At 37.3% G+C, this 18,923-nt stretch overlaps 1 pseudogene; it reads left to right on the top strand.

Annotated features, from left to right (window-relative positions):
* The window catches only part of LOC102007760, a 112,469-nt pseudogene that overhangs the window by 66,694 nt on the left and 26,852 nt on the right, over positions 1–18,923 (top strand).

The raw sequence follows: 18,923 nt of genomic DNA, 5'->3' as shown, positions 1-18,923 counted from the left end.
AAAGTTAATCACGTCTGCAAAGTCCATTTCTCCATATTAGTATCATAGTCACAGGTTCTGAACAACCAGAATATCTTTGGGGAAACATTACTCAGCCTAGCATGGTTGTTAATGCTCATTTACACCAGACACGGCTTGTGCAATTAAAATCTGGAAAAGCTATTTTCTGCAAAGGCAGCAATGCAGTTGAGTTTCCTTTGCTATATTTTTTTCCTTGCAACATCTTAAAAATACATGATATGAAGCCACACAGATTTGACTAGAATGAACAAGTTCTAACAGGCATGTTGCCAAATTTCTTGAAGGAGGAATGGCAAATAGAATGGAGTTTGAATGCTGGACACATTGGGTTTCATTTTTCTTTATTTTATCCTGGATGACTAAAATAACTATTTCAGAGGTGATCTCTCAGAAAGTAGAAGGGACTTGTGAAAGTTTAGCTTTTATTTACCTTAGCAAAATGGTCAAAATGGCTTCCTTATTACACAGGGCAGCAGTTGTGTAAATCTAAGGGGGTGAGTCATGGTCCTGAGATCAGTACAGGAGTCACAAACACAGGGTAGATATTTAAAATAATGACCTGGTTTGAAAACAAAGGTTGTAACAGAACACAAGTAATGACAAAGAGAAAGGTGGCTGGAGAAGTTCTGAACAGAGGAGGAGTAGAGGATGAGATAAACCACATGTGACGTCAGAAAACAATTCCGTATCCAGGAAACATAAAATGTGCTACTGCTGACCACGATATAAATACACAGGGAAGGGAAATTTTCAATATTTATGAAAGTGTCTGAGGAAGGCTGAGGAGCATTTGTTTAGAATGCACATGATCAATCAAATACACAAATACATTTGATGTAAACCTTCTATAATTGATTCCATTTTTCTTTTCTTCATTCTGAGAGCAAAAGTTAAGGGTGCCTGATTTTAAACACAAAAACACACTTCCCCACAGACTCACTGTGCAAGTTCAGCACAATAAAATGCTTTTCTGTAACAGAAAGGTATTGAAGTAGACTCAAAGGCACGAATTCATATTTAAATCTTTTTGTGTATTAAGCCTGCACACCCTGCTTCCTGCATTGAGCATAGAGAATGATTATTGATTGCATGAATGCAGCTGTTTGAGGGAATAAGAGAAACCATTGTTTATAGGTACCTAGAATTCATCTTTAAAGCAGGACTACTGCCATATAATTTATGTAGGAAAAATGCAGTTCCTGCAGGAGCACAGTTTTGTGTCTTGTCAGATGTAAACAGTTATGCAAACACTAAGATAGAAAAGATGTAGAATATCAAGGAGCCCCCTCCCGCTGCTCTATAATCAATCTACCCTTTCCCTGCTATTAGTTGGAACCATTGCTCTATTTTCGGTTGCAGTGTTTCGTTTCTCTAGAATTTTCTATAAATATAATCACACTGTGTAGCTTTTGAGCCTCGTTTGTTTTCCTTCAACAATGCCTTTGCTGTGATTGACAAACTGTTACATAGAATTTATTTCTATTGTTGAGTCTTATTTTACGGAGGTACTTAAGAGTACTTAATATATTTAGTTTGGACCATAACATGTTTAAAAATTCACATGTGACAAAATGTAGAGAATTAAAAAATACAATTAGGGCTGGGGATTTAGCTCAGCGGCACAGCGCCTGCCTGGCAAGCACAAGGTCGTGAGTTCGATTCTTGGTACCAGAGAAAACCAAAACCAGAATGATCTTCTAAAAAATACAATTAAATAATCTTAATGTAAACATCTGGCCACAAAAACATGACAGAATTGAGTTATGAACACACATATCACTCTGAAAAATTTCCTTCTGAACAGTTAAATCCCTTTCTTCTGCCTCAACCTGACTTCAAGAACAACCTCTGCCTTCACTACGAAGAGGCATGAACTTCAAGAATTTTGTATAAGTGAAATTATGCACTTAGTAATGTGAAGAGTTGGTCTGCTTTTGGTTCTGTATATCACATACCAGGCTGGTGCTTATGTGACAAGTGCTGGCGCTGAACTATATCTCCAGTGAATACATAGTCTTTTAGGTCCTGGCACATTTCACTCAACATAGTTATTTTTAAATCCATCTGTGTCATCATATATCCATAGCTAATGCCTTTTAACTGCACAGTAGAATCCGAAACACTTTATCATACTGGTGTAACACAACTGTACTTGTTGTTGCAGACTTAGGATAGTTCCAATTTCTGACGAATAGAAATGAAAGTTCTATGCACATTTATGTACACACAGGAATATGGATATTTTCTTTCACTTCTTTGAGTAAACCCTTAAAAGTGGATTGGATCATATGGTAGGTTAACATCTACCAGGTAGGAAATAGCTTAAATGCTTTCCAAATGGCCGTGTGATTTTACAAATTTAGCATTAATGAATCAGAGTTCTTATAGTTCCGTTGAGTGACATAAAGCTACTAGCAAATATATATGTGTATATATATATACATATATATATATATATATGTATATATATATATATAAAAGCAGTACAGGAAATCCTAAACATAGGTTTTAAGCAATACAGCCAAAACTAAATATAGCAAGACATTTAAACTTTCTCCATCCTTGTTTGCATATAGGAATATACAGTTGTGGCTTTAATTTTCATTATTGTGATAGTTAATGGTGTTCTAACATCTTTAAATGTGTTACTCATCATTTCTGTAATGTTTTAAATTTTGTTTACCTATTAAAAATTGTATTATATCTACACATGAGGTATTGTCATTTTTATACTTATATGTAGAATAATTTTTCTTTTACTTCAGTAATCATATTTCCTATAGTGGATGTTCTATAGGTGAAACTTTATTTTTATATGATAAAACTATTTTAGATTTCACTTTATTTCCTCAATTACCTACTAACTGTAGCTCTGTAGTTTTTAGGTTTTGCTGTACTGCTTAAAATATACAATTGTAAATATATAGCATACATGTATATGTACATATACATATGTATATATACATACACATTTGGATATATACATATATTCCCTAGTAGCTTTATGTCACACATTGGAACTATAAGAAACCTTCACTTAAATACTTTGAAGTAGAAACTCCTATTTTTACCTGAGTTTTCTTACATATTTAACTTCTACATATGTCATAAACCTTGCATTTCATTGTTAATAGATCTACTTTCAACAGCCAATTGTTTCTAATATTAGTTAAAAATTGAAAACATATATTTGTGCAGATGCTCCTTAATTTACAATGGGGCTGTCCCTCAATATCAGAACATTATAACCTCTTCTACAGTTGGTCAGAATCACGGAACAAAAAGCTAGTTTTTAGGAAAACAATAAATATCTCAAATGCGCGCATGTTTGGTGTGATGAGATATGAGAACATAAAAACAGTATCTGAAACACTGGTGAACCTATCTCACATGTTCAGCAACAAGCCGCTCCTATTACTGAAACCTCTAAAATGTTTGACACCACTGATCTAAAACATGCTCATAATACAGTAGAGTATCAATTGTTTACCAGCCAGTCATGCAACCAACTGATCATTGTGACTGGCTGCTATTGTCCTGCAACAGAAAGAGAAGATCCCACAGCCTTCTACTTGCCAAGGAAAAGTTTACAATTCATAAATGAGATAGTTTTCTTATTAAGAGGGTATGGATTTCATTTATTGCAAAGTCTAAAAAACAACAACAACAAAAAACAACTACTAATGTTGAGTTACCCTATAGAGGACCATCTGTATATTTATTCTTCCTGGAGCAGTTCATTTATTTGTGTAGATCTAAGCCTCTAATGCCATATGGTTTTGCTCTGAAAAATGTTTCTTCTACATTTCTTCTAACACAAGTGTGCTAAAAATCAATGTTCTTTTTTTCTGTTTTTCTGAAAAATTGTACTTCACTCATTTTTTAAGCATACTTTTTTCTGCATGTAGAATTCTGTGTTGGCAGAATTCTTCTCTGTGTACTTTAAACTTCCTCTGCACACATTTTCTTAAGAATCCCTTTCTCAGGTGTTTCAACTTATCTGATCTCTTGAAATTAATTATTTATCATTTATATATTTGTATTTCTTAAAAGCCCATTGACTCACTCTCATAATTTCCTTCTCTGTCTAGAAATTTTCCTTTACCCCTTGAAGAAAGTGTACTACAACATTTTTCATGTCTTCATCATGCCTATTTTAAAGTCCCTCTCTGACAATTTTTCCTGTAGAATTTTTCCCACCCTAGCTGTGTTCTGGATCCACTTTCGATAATATTTCTTAAATATTCCAATCACATGACTTGCCATGCTCTGACACACAATAAACTAACATTTGTCTTACTCTGTATTTTTGTTTTGCTCATTAAGTAATCATTTTGAAAAGAACAGCTATTCGGATTGGAAATGAACAACCCTCAGATGTTCTGTTCTCCTATTGAAACTCAGGATCACCACAAGCAAAATGTGTGTAATATCTAGTTGTTTTCATTGTGGCTTTTATTGTTGTTATTGTTGCTCTTCTTTCTTCTGCTGCTGCTGCTGCTGTCTTTCTTTTCATGAAGTCTTAGTTAAGTTATATCTGTTAAACACATGGTCCTGGGGGCTGGGGATTTAGCTCAGGGAGCTGGGGATTTAGCTCAGCGGCAAAAGCACCTGCCTGGCAAGTGCAAGGTCGTGAGTTCGGTTCCCAGTACCGGAGAAAACCCCCCCCAAAAAAAATAAACACATGGTCCTCTGGAACTCAAATAATTTTTAACGTTTGTACGTGTAACTGTCTATCTACTCATGTATTTAAGAAGATAGAAATTAAGCCGTATCTGTTTCCTGGCTAAAATATTTTCCATCACTTTAGAGCTAGCTTCCTGAAAGTCATCACAAGGTCCATGGTATTTCTGAACTCAACCCTCCAACCTGTCCACCAGAATGGTAGCTCAATGGGCTGTACTGTAAGTAGCTGGATACCTGAACATTTCCCTAACACTCCTGAAAAGTGATTATCCTAGAGTGAGATGATAGGAAATTTTCTTACTACCCTTCCTAACATTTCTAACACAATATTGTCAAGCAAATCTGATCAGTTCTCCAAACCATAAACGTGAAAAAAGTTCATGAGGATCAAATATAGGATCTTTACATGGACAAGCTTATAGTCAACCACATGACCAATGTTAAATAGGAAAAGTTGTGTGGTTGCTAGAAAGGCAAAACAGATTTATGTCACTTATTAATTTCTGCTACATTTTATATTTCTGATCATCAAACACTCCCTGTTTATGTTACTCTATTATAATAAAATCATATTGACACATTTCTCAACATAGCATGTATAACAACTTTTAGCTCACAGTCAAGATATAATTTGTAGTGTTCTCCAGTGGGCCAGTTGTGCTTGTGCTGTTCTGGCAGCATATAAAATAAAAATATAAACTATCTATGTCCCTACACACACACATACAAACGATACCCACATGTGAAAATGTGGATCTGGGATGATAACTCCACCACAGGATAATATCAATAAGTACTTCTATTCCCAATGAGAAAAAAAAGATAGAGAAAAGGAGAGACATATACAGGCTGGATTGAGTACTTGCTAGCAATAATGCCAGCTGTGGATTGTAAGCCTTTCACTGAGAGGAGGCTATAGAGAATGAGAAAGCTGAGAAAGGTGAATTTCTCATCTACCATTCTCTGTGACTCCTGGATCTCACTCACATGCAAGAGATTATCCAGTCTCTACTCTCATCACTACTGCTAATATCCCATCTGGTCTAGTCCAGAGCCATCATTGGAGGTCACTGCACACAAAAAAAGGGTGAATGTCAGGAAGGAGGTTAAAGGTCACTGAAGTAGAGTGGATCTTCTCTTCAATTACTACGCATTGTGAGATGAGGAGGACCAGCTGGAAGGCTGAGTTGGACGGTGGGACTTATACTATAAACTCCAGCATTGGGCTCATCATATGCTCTGAAATGTCAGAATATGTGAGGTAGCATTAAATAAAAGAAAAAAATTGTAAAAGAGCAGCAAAACTAATTGATGGGTAATTTTATGATCCAGAGCTTTTGCTTTCCTGTGTAAGGTTAAGCTTTTCTATTTGGACTCTTTCTTCCAACACTACATAGCATCAACAGAAAAAGCCCTCACATGAGATTCCCCTGCAGCCTTCTCTGAAAAGCCAACAATACTTGATATTCTATTATCTCAGCATGGGACCAAGATAAAGGACAATATACCTGATTGCTTCATCCAAACGTGATCTGTGTTTGTCAGTTACTGTGTTTCACTTTAGAAATTGATGACAAAGCCTTTGAATATGCAAGAACTTTGCAGGGACATTGAGGATCATTAATTCTGAACTCCTCATCTTATGTACAAAAGATTGGAAAAATTAACTAATTTCTCAGGGGTATCTAATTAATTTAATTATCACACTTTCCATTTTAGCTCCTTTTGCGGGAAAATTATCTATCACAATTCTTTCACTTGTCTCTTTTACATCAGATTATTCGTTTCTCCCAAACTTTTCTATCATGAAAAGCAAAACTTCTTTTGGCAGTGAGGCAGCATCTTTTTTCTTAATACTGGAATGCACAGTTTTATTATCAAAGTGGCACAGTGCTAGAAACTCATTAATGCTGTCTTTGTCCTAAATGTTCACCCAAATAAGAGCTGTTATGGTTTGACAGTTGAGGAAATGCTGTACTCTTAAGATAAATTTTGATTGCATACATGTTTTCAACATTTTCATGCATATATTTCTTTCTCCTGTGTGGTTAATAAGAAATTATTCAGTGTATTATTCATAATGTCCTACAGTGCAGTCAAGTAGCAAGGCCCTGATGGCGATACATACTTAAATGATTTGCATATATCCAAATAAAGTGAGTTATCTTTAGGATTGAAAGCAGTTGATTCTTTTTGCATAATCCCATTTAGTTTCTGAATTCTACATTTGCCTGTATTGTAACTTAGAGACAAATCTGAATTTAAAGAAATGCATAAAGATAAGGTTTTTTTGCAAAAGAAAAACCCTTAAAATGTAACAACAATGTGTCCTTTTTCTCAGTTTTATTTTATGAAATGGTCCTCATACTCTAGGATGTGTTCCAGCTATATTCTAAGTACTATTAAAAGTCATAGATACAAACTGTACAGGACATGAGCTTTGCTTTGGAGACTCAGGTGTGCACCCAGCATTACAGAAGCTGAGATCTAGCAGTAATGCTTGACCCAATTCTCAAAGAATGTACACATACATTAAAGGGTCTATCAAGTAACAAGTACATGTCATTTGTATATGTACTTCAATTATTTTATATAATTTTATGCTTTCCTATGGAAAACTCTCTGCATTAGGCAGATTTTTGCCTCTGGGATGAAGTATTTGACAACTGTAACTTAAAGAAAGAGCGGTTTATTTTGGCTCATGGCTTCAGAGGGTTCAGTACTCAGTCAGATGGCGCCAAGGCAGAAAGAGCGTGGGGGAAGTGCATGGTGGAGAAGAGCTGCCCAATCCACAGCAGCCAGCAAGAGGAAAGAGGAGGAGCTTGGGAAGGATTTGTCCTTCCAGTGACCCACCACCAACACAGCCCCACCTCCTCATGGTACATTCAGTCATGGATTCACCAATGGATTGATCCACTGATGAACGTTACAGCCCATGAGTCTGTCACCATGCAAAAGCCCCACGCCTGAACACATGCCACTTTTAGGGAATGCTTTAATTCCAGACCGTAACACTTGGTAGTAATATATGTATGCCTTTGAGAACGAGGTTATGTTAAAAGCCACCAAAAACTCTGGTGGCTTATTTCACATGTTCTGAATCAAATCCATAGCAAAATTCTAGAGCTCTGTATGGAATATGCTCATTTTTTGTAGAATAGTGAAATCAACTGTGGCAGGTATACAAGGATGAAATGAAAACCAACTTGCATTTGCATTTGTGCTTTAATGCTGACTGAATTCCACACATAGTAACGGACTCTTAAAATCTCATTTGTAATGATTTCATATAAAATCATATATGAAAGATCCAGGATGCAATTGGTATTCAATTATAAGAAAGGAAACAAAGGGGACCAGGATCAATATCAGTTACAGATATGGTAATTACAGATCTTAGCAGATAAAGCAAGAATCTGGGATCTTAATTGTTGATGTGTCACAGTGCTGGGTAACTTGTCAGCATGCCTTTCACATATAGAACCAGGGCTAGTACCACCCAGAAGAAGTGGATTGTATTTAGAAAAACATTAATGCTTAATGTACATGCTATGGTTTGTGTCTGGGTGTCCCCCTAAAGCCTCATGCGGTCATGGGGCAGGCTTTTAGAGTTTGATTGATTATGGGTATGAGAGCTGCACCTGCCCTGGGGTGGATAGTTTGCATAAGTAAGGGAGAGCAAGAGGCTGCTTGGGGTCATTTCATGGCTTTTGTGCTTCTGGCCATTTCCTCCCTTGTGTGTGTGCTTGTTGCTTTTGCTGTGTTCTGTCACCCTGAGCTGTAGCTCTCTGCCATGTGCCAGTCTGCCTTGTAATCTGCCAAGTATGGACTGAAACCTCCACAAACTGTAAGCAAAATAAACCTTTCCTTCCTTAATTTTGGGCATCAGTTATTTTGTCCCAGCAACGAGAGAAAAGTAACCAAGACAGTACAATAAGTTCAGCCTTACTAACATTCACATTGGGAACCTGTGCAAGGGAACAGTCTATAATTCACGGGTGCACTGTATAGCACTCGCTTTGTTTTGTCAGATTACAAAGAAATCTGACGTACAAACTTTCTTCTGAAATGAAACTCATTGATAAGTCGGGCACTTATTGTATCTTTTTGTAGTCTGAGCTTCAATTCAGTGCTCATAAGCACTTTTGCATGCACATCAGTATCACATTGGTTCTGCATAGTAACAATGATCAGTGGCTGTAGTGTCTATTCCAGACTGCAAAACTTTTACTAAGTAAGCAGTCTCCCTAATTCAACATTAAGTCAGTTCTTTTTTTTTGTTTGTTTGTTTGTTTTCCTCCGGTACTGGGAACCGAACTCACGACCTTGCACTTGCCAGGCAGGCGCTTTGCCGCTGAGCTAAATCCCCAGCCCCTTAGGTCAGTTCTTAAAGGTTATGTTTCCATGACATTTAATAGTTATCGCAACTGTACATTGATTAGTCTCTGATATTTCTCCCATAGCTGCCGGATTAAGCTTTATCTCAGGATGTTAAGAATTGTTGATTGGATGGGTTTTCTTATTAAAACAACTCACACATTCTTTCTTTTATACATTTTATTTGTATGTTTGCAGCACACGCAGTTTAAATCATCTTAGGGAGCGGCTACACATCCATAATACTGCTTGCTTCTTTTTTAATTCCCTCCCTCTTCCTCTGCCTCCCTCTCTCCTCTAAATCCCCTTCCCTCATCTTCTTTCTTGATATTAACAATCTCAGCTCATGTTTATGACATACAATGCTTACATTCAGAGAGCTCATTAGATTCCTCTCACGGCATCTCTTTATTCTGCTTATTTCCTGCTCTCCTCCATTGCCTGGACCCCTTATCATGGGAAATATAATATTTATTGACTGATTTTTAAAAAGTAAAAACCGATCAAGCTACATAATAAAGTATACTTGCAGCAATTAAATTAAGATGAGGCATGTTTCTGAGATGTTTACTCACTGTATATTAGATGCTACCTAGCTACCTGGAGTTTTTTGTTGTGTTTTTGAGACAGGGTCTTGCTGTGCAGTTCAGGCTGGCCTTGAGCTCATTTTGTAGCCCAGGCTGGTCTCGAACTCACAAGGATCATGCTGCCTCAGCCTCCCCAGCACTGGGATTACAGGCGTGCGCCACCATGCCTGGCTTACCGATACTTTTCACAGCAGCACCTAGGTCTGCCCTCATGCAAAACTCAGCAGTGCGGCTGGGCCAAATTGGCACACAGACTTGACTACCATGCATGGATAAGAGAAACATACTATGGAGGTCCTTCTGCCATGCTTGTAAATTTACCAGTCATCTCGTAATCACTGAGTTGATTAAAACACTATGGTGAAGATGTCAGGGAAGAAAGATGGAACGCTCTGTATCCTTTGAGATGCTGCTTTACCCTGACATAACTAGTGTTGGAGCTACTCTCATAAAAGGAAGCATCTTTTCAGTTCAGATCTCTGGAGTCAGAACGAAGTGCTGCTTGCAGCGAAGAATACCCTATCATACTTTACTGTGGGCCACTCAGTCATAAGAATCTTAAACACAAGCTGTAAAACAGAAACACTTGTACAATTACTATGTTCTTGCATTAAGTTTTCTCTTGCACTTTGCCCACAGCTATACCGGGGAATGAAAGTAGCTTTTGCCTAATTTGAAAATTTCAACCTGCTTTCTGGTTTTAATTGGATTAATTGTAGAACGCCAGCCCGCTTTGGAGCAAGTTGTTTGATTAGTGAACACTGATCTGAGGGTCGTCATTAAGCACATGTGCCTTCGGGATATGTTCATTAGCTAAGTCCAAAGACTTCTTATCAGCATGTGGTTTAAATTTGAAGTCAAAAAGTGAAAGTGAGCAAGTTTAAACTCAGAGTTTTAAAGTAAGTTAAGCAGAAGTGATTGCATGCTGAGAAGAGCTCATTGTAACTGATGTGTCTTCCTAAGAGGAGAAATCTGCTGGATATCAGAAGACCAGTTCTCCACAGTCCTCAGTATAGACAGAAAAATGACGCAAGTCAAATGTATCTCAAACGTACATTTAGAGCTACAGATACTCTAAATGGTCCATAATGAGGTAGGTCCTACAGCAGTGAATCCAGGTGGACAGAGTTATTGGAAGGAATTGTCCAAAAGCATTAACAGTGGTTTTCTCTGGTGTATAGATTTTTGAGAACATTTCTTCCTTTCTTCTTTTTTCCTTCACTGTATTTTCTATAATGGCAATTAACATTATAATGTGAAAATATTTTTTAAATGAAAACTCATGATTGGAACTGATCACAAAAGGATATTGAAATCTCCAATAATTAAACAGATGGTGATTAGTACATATCTCAGATGCTGGAGACATCTACATAAAAATCTTGAATCTGCTACTTATTAGCTTAGCAATCTTGAGATAGTTACTAACCTTGAGTAACTTCACTGTATTTCACTGTTTATATTTATAAAATGGGACAGCAATACTAATACGTTACCCATACCATTATAGGGAGACATCATCTATATAGAAAGGACCTGACACATAGTAGATATTCTTGTGCATTTTGTTTGTGTCATAGATGTGAAGCAATACTATTAATTCTATAAAAAGTACATGCATAACAAATCTTCATTCCTTCATACCTTTTGCATTAATATAGAACATTAATACAATAGATATCCAAGGACAACCAAAGGTCCTCTTGCAAGGTAATCTCCTTGTTTTCTTATGTTCTTATTAGTATATGTTTGCAATACATCAAGCTTACGTTTTTGGGTAGAGTTGTAGAAGACAGTTTCATTAGTTTCATTAGCCTGTGAATAAGGCAGTTAGGCAGTGGAAGGTGTGAGATGGAGTAGGGTGATCAGCCATATTGATAACAATTAAGAAGAGAGAGTGAACTAGGAGTTTGGGCAAAAAAGAATTAATTTCCTCATGCAATGTCAAATGCAGCCAACCCACCACTAAGATCCTACTTTCAAGGAAATTATAATGCAAATTAGCCAGTTCCTTCTGAGATCCCAGTGTAATGCAACCACTCTATGAAAGAACTGCACTACAGAGGCTGAGGCCCAGTTGCTCATTTTGAATCCACTAACACCCAGGTCAGTGACCAGAACACCTGTACCCACCGCCTTTCAAAATGTTCCTGTTTTGGCCAAAAATAAGCCAAAGTCATGATGTCAGTGACATGTGCAGCTTCCCTATGGACCAATATTAGCTAAGCAGTTATACTTGTAATCCTGTAAGATGACTGAGTTTGACCCACATGGTACCAACATTGTGACTTTACTGTATGAAGTACACATTCAAGATTCCTCTTGCCTCCTAGGAGCTGTTCATAGTCCCCAATAAACCTTTCTTATTCCTTGGAATTCATTCTTTGATTTCAGGAGACACTAACTTGGCACATGGGACATCCAGCAGGTTGGAAGTTCTACTCCTCCTCTATCAGAGTAAGCACATGCACTTAACACAGCTTTGTTCCTTTTTCACTCCCTTTCCGCCCTTCTCTATTTTGTGATCCCCCTCTCATTCGAGAAAGAGCTGTCTCCCTACTTCCTAGTATCAATCATTTATTTTACTTTTTGTTTATAATTTGGGCTCACTTATAGGAGAAACCATGTGATATTTAATCATATCTGTCTGATTTATTTCACCTAACTTATGGTCTCAAGGTGCATCTATTCTCCTATAAATGACTTAAGTTTATCTTTCTCATGGCAGAATAGTACTCTATTATGTATAAATACCACATTATCTTTATCTATTCATCTGTTGATGAACACATAGACTACTTTCAAGATTTGGCCATTGTGAATTGTGCTCTTACAAACACAGATATGCTTATATCACTATAATATGATAACTTTAACACTTTTAGCATGATAGCTACAAGGGGACTATCTAGGTCAAATTAAATTTCTAGTTTTAGTTCCTGGAAGAATTTCCGTACTGATTTACACCAAAAGATGTCTTTAATCCTGCCTTCTCTTCCCTTCTTTCTCTTTTCTTCTAAGCACAACACCATTTACTGTCATAAGCATGATTGCAAAAGCCTAGGCCCTGGGGTCATCTGTAGCTAGAAACTATCCCGGCTTATCCATTACCGTGAGCTAAGAGGTCAGTATCTCAGGTCCTATCTAAAATTTATGTTTGTCCAATTTTGCCCAGTCGAATAAGAAAAAGAAGTGCTGACACTGAAAGGAAAACAAAAAGAAGATAAAAATCAACCAAATCTCTAGATATTCATTCAACAGGATAATTTGTCATGCAGGAAGCCTTACAGAGGTCAAGACAAGAATGTACGCTGCAATATTTTCTCTCCTACCAAATGGTAAGAGAATCAGAAACCCTTTCCTCCCTGCTTCTCTTTTTTCCCTCTAGGCAGAGAGCCTATAATTGTGGTCATCAAAGCTGGCGTAAAAAGTGTACATCTCTTCACAAAACGGCGTTCGTACTTGGTTTTGAGCTACTTTCTTCCACAGGTACAACGCTGTTGAGAGGAGCTTATTTCACGGACCTCCTGTTGGTGGCGACACCGAGGATGGCTGTGCGTCACACCACTGAGCTGCTGATCACGGAGATATTTGCAAATCTGTGAGTGATGACCCTGCTCCCATTCGGCTTGCAGGAAGTGTTTATGTGCATAAAGAACAATAATAACATGATATGTTTTAGAATGGTACAGTAGAAATAGAAAGGATTTTTGAAAATGCCCTGTTTAGAGAATAATATGGTAAGACTTTCATAATTGTGATTGAAATTTGGATTAGTGGTTTTTATTTCCTCTAATGCATATAAAATTACAAAGTTCTCAAGGCTATGAAACCAAAATAAAAGGATCTGAAAAGAGTTTCACTTGCAATTAGGCGTGGGAGGCATTCAAATCAGGTCAACTTTTCTCCTTTTCATTTCTTGGACTTAGTTGGGCTTATGTATACTCATATACACATATGCACTCATATATGCACATACGTACACAGGTAGAGATGCTTGAAAATTGTTTTATATACACCCTTATATATGAATATATGCAAACAAGTAGAGGCATTTGTAAATTTTTTATGTATCATATTTCAGGACTTTATGTATGGTTATTTGAAAACTTCCTGAACAAAGCTTTCTTAGAGCTTTGGAATACCAAAATAAGTAACAGATAGTAGAGCATGTGTCCAGAGGCCACATGTTCAAGCAAATAACATGAAACTCACTTTTTTAGGTTAAAAACTGTTGAATATTGGCAGTTGTATATGGTCTAACGTAACATTATAAAGCCTATAGGGGCTGGGGATTTAGCTCAGTGGCACAGCGCCTGCCTGGCAAGCACAAGATTGTGAGTTTGATTCCCGGTACTGGAAACACCCCACAGAAAAATAAAAACTTTAAAGCCTAGATGTCTGTTTTTGGAGAAAGCTATGAGTCAGGGAAAGGACATATTCTTCTTCAGAGTATCCCCACATTCAGAGATAAAGGTAGAAAAGTCTTTTTTGGGAGTAAAATGTCTTAGCCACAGTATACTACCTAGCGTATATCAAGCCAAATACAGCACTCTTGGTGCTCTAAGTTAAAGTTAAAGGCAATCCCCCCCTCCCTCTCTCAACTAATGAATTCAAAATTTGAGGGAGAAAATGACTTGATCCTTACCAGCAGTTGCTTTAATTACTTTTACTCATTATAGCCTCTCTCTGATCACCCAGTGTGTATTTTTAAGACAGTGAAATTTCACTATGATTTTCTTTCCTCCATGAACGCTCTTTCTCCTGTCACGAAAGGTATTTTATTAAGGTACACTGATTACAGCCCCATGCTTCATTCCAATCAAGTTCTACACTGCATTTTTTAGGAAACAAGGTGCACTCAGGCATCAACATGGGTTTATTTGCTGAACTGCTTATATTGTTGACAGAATCGCGCCTATGGCTTTTGTTTGGTACAAAAGCTGAAATCCTTGATGCATTAAGTACAAATTATGACAAGCTTAAACACCGTGTCTGACACTTCTTGTTAATGAGGAAATCTGTCAGAAGAAGCAGTTTTCCATGCTGAGAACGTACTGTGCTAGATTAGATGTAACAAAGGCTTTGCTCTCGGAAAATCTGTCAGAACTACCCTTGCACTTGCAAGAGTGTGGACAATTAACCCTTTCCTGGCTTCATCTTTGTTTTCATCAAGAAATGGAAGCCACGTGACAAGATCCACAGTAGAGTTTACAAATGGCAAAGGTTGGTAAGGCTGCTTTGCTCTATCAAAAAGCTACAAAGTAATTGCTTCATGTCAGGTGCTGGGTCCATCTCCAAAAGAGGCTTTATGTATAAAGAGGAAAACTCTAAGGAGTAATTTCTCTCCAAAGTAGTTAGGGATGGTGCAAGAGGTAATATCTATCCCACGTACCTATGTGCCAGCCCTCTGCTAAAGACTTTACTCACATAGTGATATGCAATCGTCACAAGAATCTGGTGAATTAAGTATCATTTTCAACCTCACGTTGTAGATGAAAATGGGAATTTTTGGAGAGTCTAAGGTAATTTTCCAAAGTGCAAAAGAAGGACATTGAATCCTTGTGCATTTATCCTCAGAGTCCCAGTTTTAACCCACACATTGCAGTACGAGGATAGAAAGATGGCACAGCCACCTGCGAGGAGGCGAAGGTAGAGCATCCACAGTGTGATGGTGCTAAAAAGACTGAAGTACATCAAGGGGGAAAGATGTGGTTTGGATGTTTGTGCCCTAAAGTCTCATGATTTTGAGGCTCCCTTCCCAGGTGGTGCTGTAGTGAGGTGCTGGTGCCCTTAAGAGACGGGGCCTAGGAGAGAGCTCTGAGGCTATGGGGAGCCCTGCCTTCTCAGAAAGTTGGTCTTCTGGAGTGAGCTTTAGTAAGAGCAGTTGTTACAAAAGCCTGCACCTGGCCCCGCCCACTCTCTTTGGCTTCCTGTTCTGTGTCATGAGCCTTTCCTACTCCACACACACTCATGCTGCACCCTGCAGCCCTACTGAAGGCTGCATATGAAGGTTGGGTTTTCAACCTCCAAACCCATGTGCCAAAGAAAACTCCTTGTGCGATGACTTATTCCATGTGTGATACTGTGTTATTAGCAATAATAATAATAAAAACTAGACAAATGCAAGAAAAAACAACTAAAGTTAATTTTGGAATGAGTAAAAGTTACTGAAATATCAATAAGAGAAAAAAATCAAGGAGAGGGAGAGGCAAAAGAATTAGGAAGACGTCATAACCTTGAAATAGGATGCTGTATGTTTAGAGCATCCTTTGTGAAAGAGGAGTACTCATTGATGAGTGGAAAGAGAAATGTGGCTTAAATCATATTATCCTCTGTAAAATGAGCTGGCCAATTGTCTCTAACTGAAAGGTAAGAAGAGTTCACTGCATTGCTATGCTAGAAAGGGATGCAGTTGGAAATTCTTTCCACAGCATCCTCTAAAAGTGGAGCCTAGCAATGACACAACTCTGGTCTAACTAACAGACCGGGAAAGCACTGTCCTCTGAACATCTAAGAATGATGAGGACAGTGGGACTGTTTTGTTGGTTGTTGCCGAGAAGCTACTTACTAGTCCCAAATTTCACTTGGGTGACAGACAGGCTACATGGCAATAATATTGACTGAGATATCATTACTGACCATGGCTGCTGTTACAATGATCATTGATACTAAAACATCAAATTCTACCAAATGAGGACTACAAATACCATTTGGAAACTGCTACAATCAATACGGAACTATCACATATATCCACTGATTTCTGTTCATTCACATATTTAAATTTATAATTATTTATGAAGTATGAACTTTTAGGCAATGGAAGTTCAGTGTGGTAAAAGCTGCGTTCGTAAACGCACATTGCCAAATGAGCCCGTAGACTGAGTTTTCCTCCTCGCTTTTGATATTTTATCAAATTTTGTTTTGATCAAACCCTTGCTTTACAATAACATTATCATATTTCTCCTATTAAACTAAATTTTTAAATTATAATGGCTATCTTTCTTAGTTTTATTTGTATAGCTAAAATGCTAACATTTACAAGGGTTCAGTTTCCAAATAATTTTTTATGTATTTAGAAGGGAAAGCCACCAAACGGAAGTGGTAAACAGGTTTATTTTTCATATCATTGTACTTTCCGTTTTCAGTGATGTACTTGGGTTAGGAAAACACTTGCCTCAGTAAGTCACTGTGAGTATCTCAACTGTATCACAATCAGTCACTTGGTGATTTTAGAAGCAGTTTTAGGCAATGTTGTTAATACTTTCTATTTCATCAACCTCTTTCTTTATCAGTTAAGCTGACTCCTGGAACTCACTGCCTTGAGGTCAATATGTGAGGGAACCATGCCTGGTAAACAGAAATTTTTAAATTTATACAACCCCAAAAACTGCTATCATTGTTTCTTTCACATATTTTCATGTTAATTTCTTATATTCCTTCTAGAAGGTTCAATGATAAACTGTCAATTATCATTTCAGCATTTAGACAGTTGCAAAATACAAGGGATCAGGGCCAGCAATGTCAGTTCTAGTATGGCAATATTTTATTCTTTTGCTTGTGAGAATTACCTTTTGACTGAGACCAAAGTACCTGTGTCTGTGTTCAAACCACAGTAGTTTACTACTTTCTCCTTACCGAGAATATTGGATTAGACCATTAGTTTTTTTTCTTTCTTATCTAAACAAGCTTTTGCTATGAAACTCACCTTAGGAAATGCTTTACTTTTAATTACCTAGACATCATGTAGAACTCGAGTCTGGACAGTATAAGCACTATGATCATCTGACTATATGCCTTACAATGTTTACCGGAAGAAAACCAAATGTAATTTGAGACAATTAATTTTGTTTAGATTTGAAGACAGAGACAAGAGTCCAGCAGTATGATGGACATGGACTTTTCAGGGCAGAGCATGGAGAATGTCAGCTACACAGAGGAAAAAGCACAGAAAGCTGAGCAAGGTCATTCTGAATTGGTGATTCCTAAGTGACCAATGCACACTGTGTGCCTGTGTGGAGCTGCACCATCAACACCCAGGGAAATACTGCGGTCCTATAGTTGTAATATAAATTAACAACTACCAGAAATTGAAAGGATTTAGGAGATGCTTGGTTATCAACCAATAAGACAATCAATAGAGAATTAAAATTGAATAAAAGTAAGGCTGAAGACTTCTGTAGTGAGGTCAAACTAGACATTCATATATAAAGTAATCTTTTGGAGAATAACACACAGGAGCACAAAAGCTGAAAGAGTGTTGTTCCCACACATTCATTAAACAAAGGAGATGAAACACTTTCCAACTTATTTTATGAGGCCAGCAATATCTTGATACTTAAACCAGAGATATTACCCCAAAACATGACTGCTAACACACCCTTCATCAATTCAGAGGTAAATATTTTTGTAAAGGAAACCATTCAAATGGGAAAATATACCACAACCAGTGAAAACAATGACAATTTTACTTTTTGATATTAAGTCATTTTAACTATGTGCTCTTTAGTTTGTGACTTAATTTGAGAAGGTCTATGAAATTTTTAAAATAAGGTTCTCAAAACAAAATGATCCTGTATTTAGGATGAGCCCCAAATTCATTAACTGTGGTTATTAGAATAATATTTTAAAAGAAACAGGTCATGTGAAGACAGAAGCACAGATTAGAATTATGCTTATACCAGCCAGGGGACCCCAGGGGCTCCCAAAAGCTAGAAGAAGCAAGAGAAGACCATCTGTAAGAGTCATCTGAAAGACACCTCCCACCAACACCCTGATTTCAGAACCCTGGCTTCCAGGACTGAGAGAGACTAAATTTTCCTTGTTTTAAATTTTCAGTTGTCAAAATAGGCAGTGGTAGGAAATTAATACACCATGCGAACTGAACACAGAAGGAAACCGTACTTCCTCATTTTAACAGATGGAAAAACGATCAAGGAAACCACAGATCTATAATACAAATCTCTCAATAAACTGAGAGAGCAGGAGAACTTCTTCAGTCTGGTGTGGATATCTACAAAAGCCAACAGCTTGCAAGGTTATTATGTGATGAAAGACTCAATAGTTTTCTCCAAATTTGTGCAAAACTTAGGGTGTCTAAATGTTCCACCTCTACTCAGTACTTCGCTGTTTATCACCTTGCAAATAAGAATAAAAGCTCTACTTTTGTGGGTAGTGTGTCACTGTTGCCTAAAAATCTTAATGAACAAAACAAAATAAGAACACCAAAGTGAACTTATTAATGTTACAAAA

The sequence above is a fragment of the Chinchilla lanigera genome, unplaced genomic scaffold (assembly GCF_000276665.1).
Source record: "Chinchilla lanigera isolate Chin_1 unplaced genomic scaffold, ChiLan1.0 scaffold00075, whole genome shotgun sequence".
In the NCBI taxonomy this organism is placed as follows: Eukaryota; Metazoa; Chordata; class Mammalia; order Rodentia; family Chinchillidae; genus Chinchilla; species Chinchilla lanigera.
Note: the sequence above shows the minus strand (reverse complement) of the source record. Positions and strands in the feature narration are given on the sequence as shown.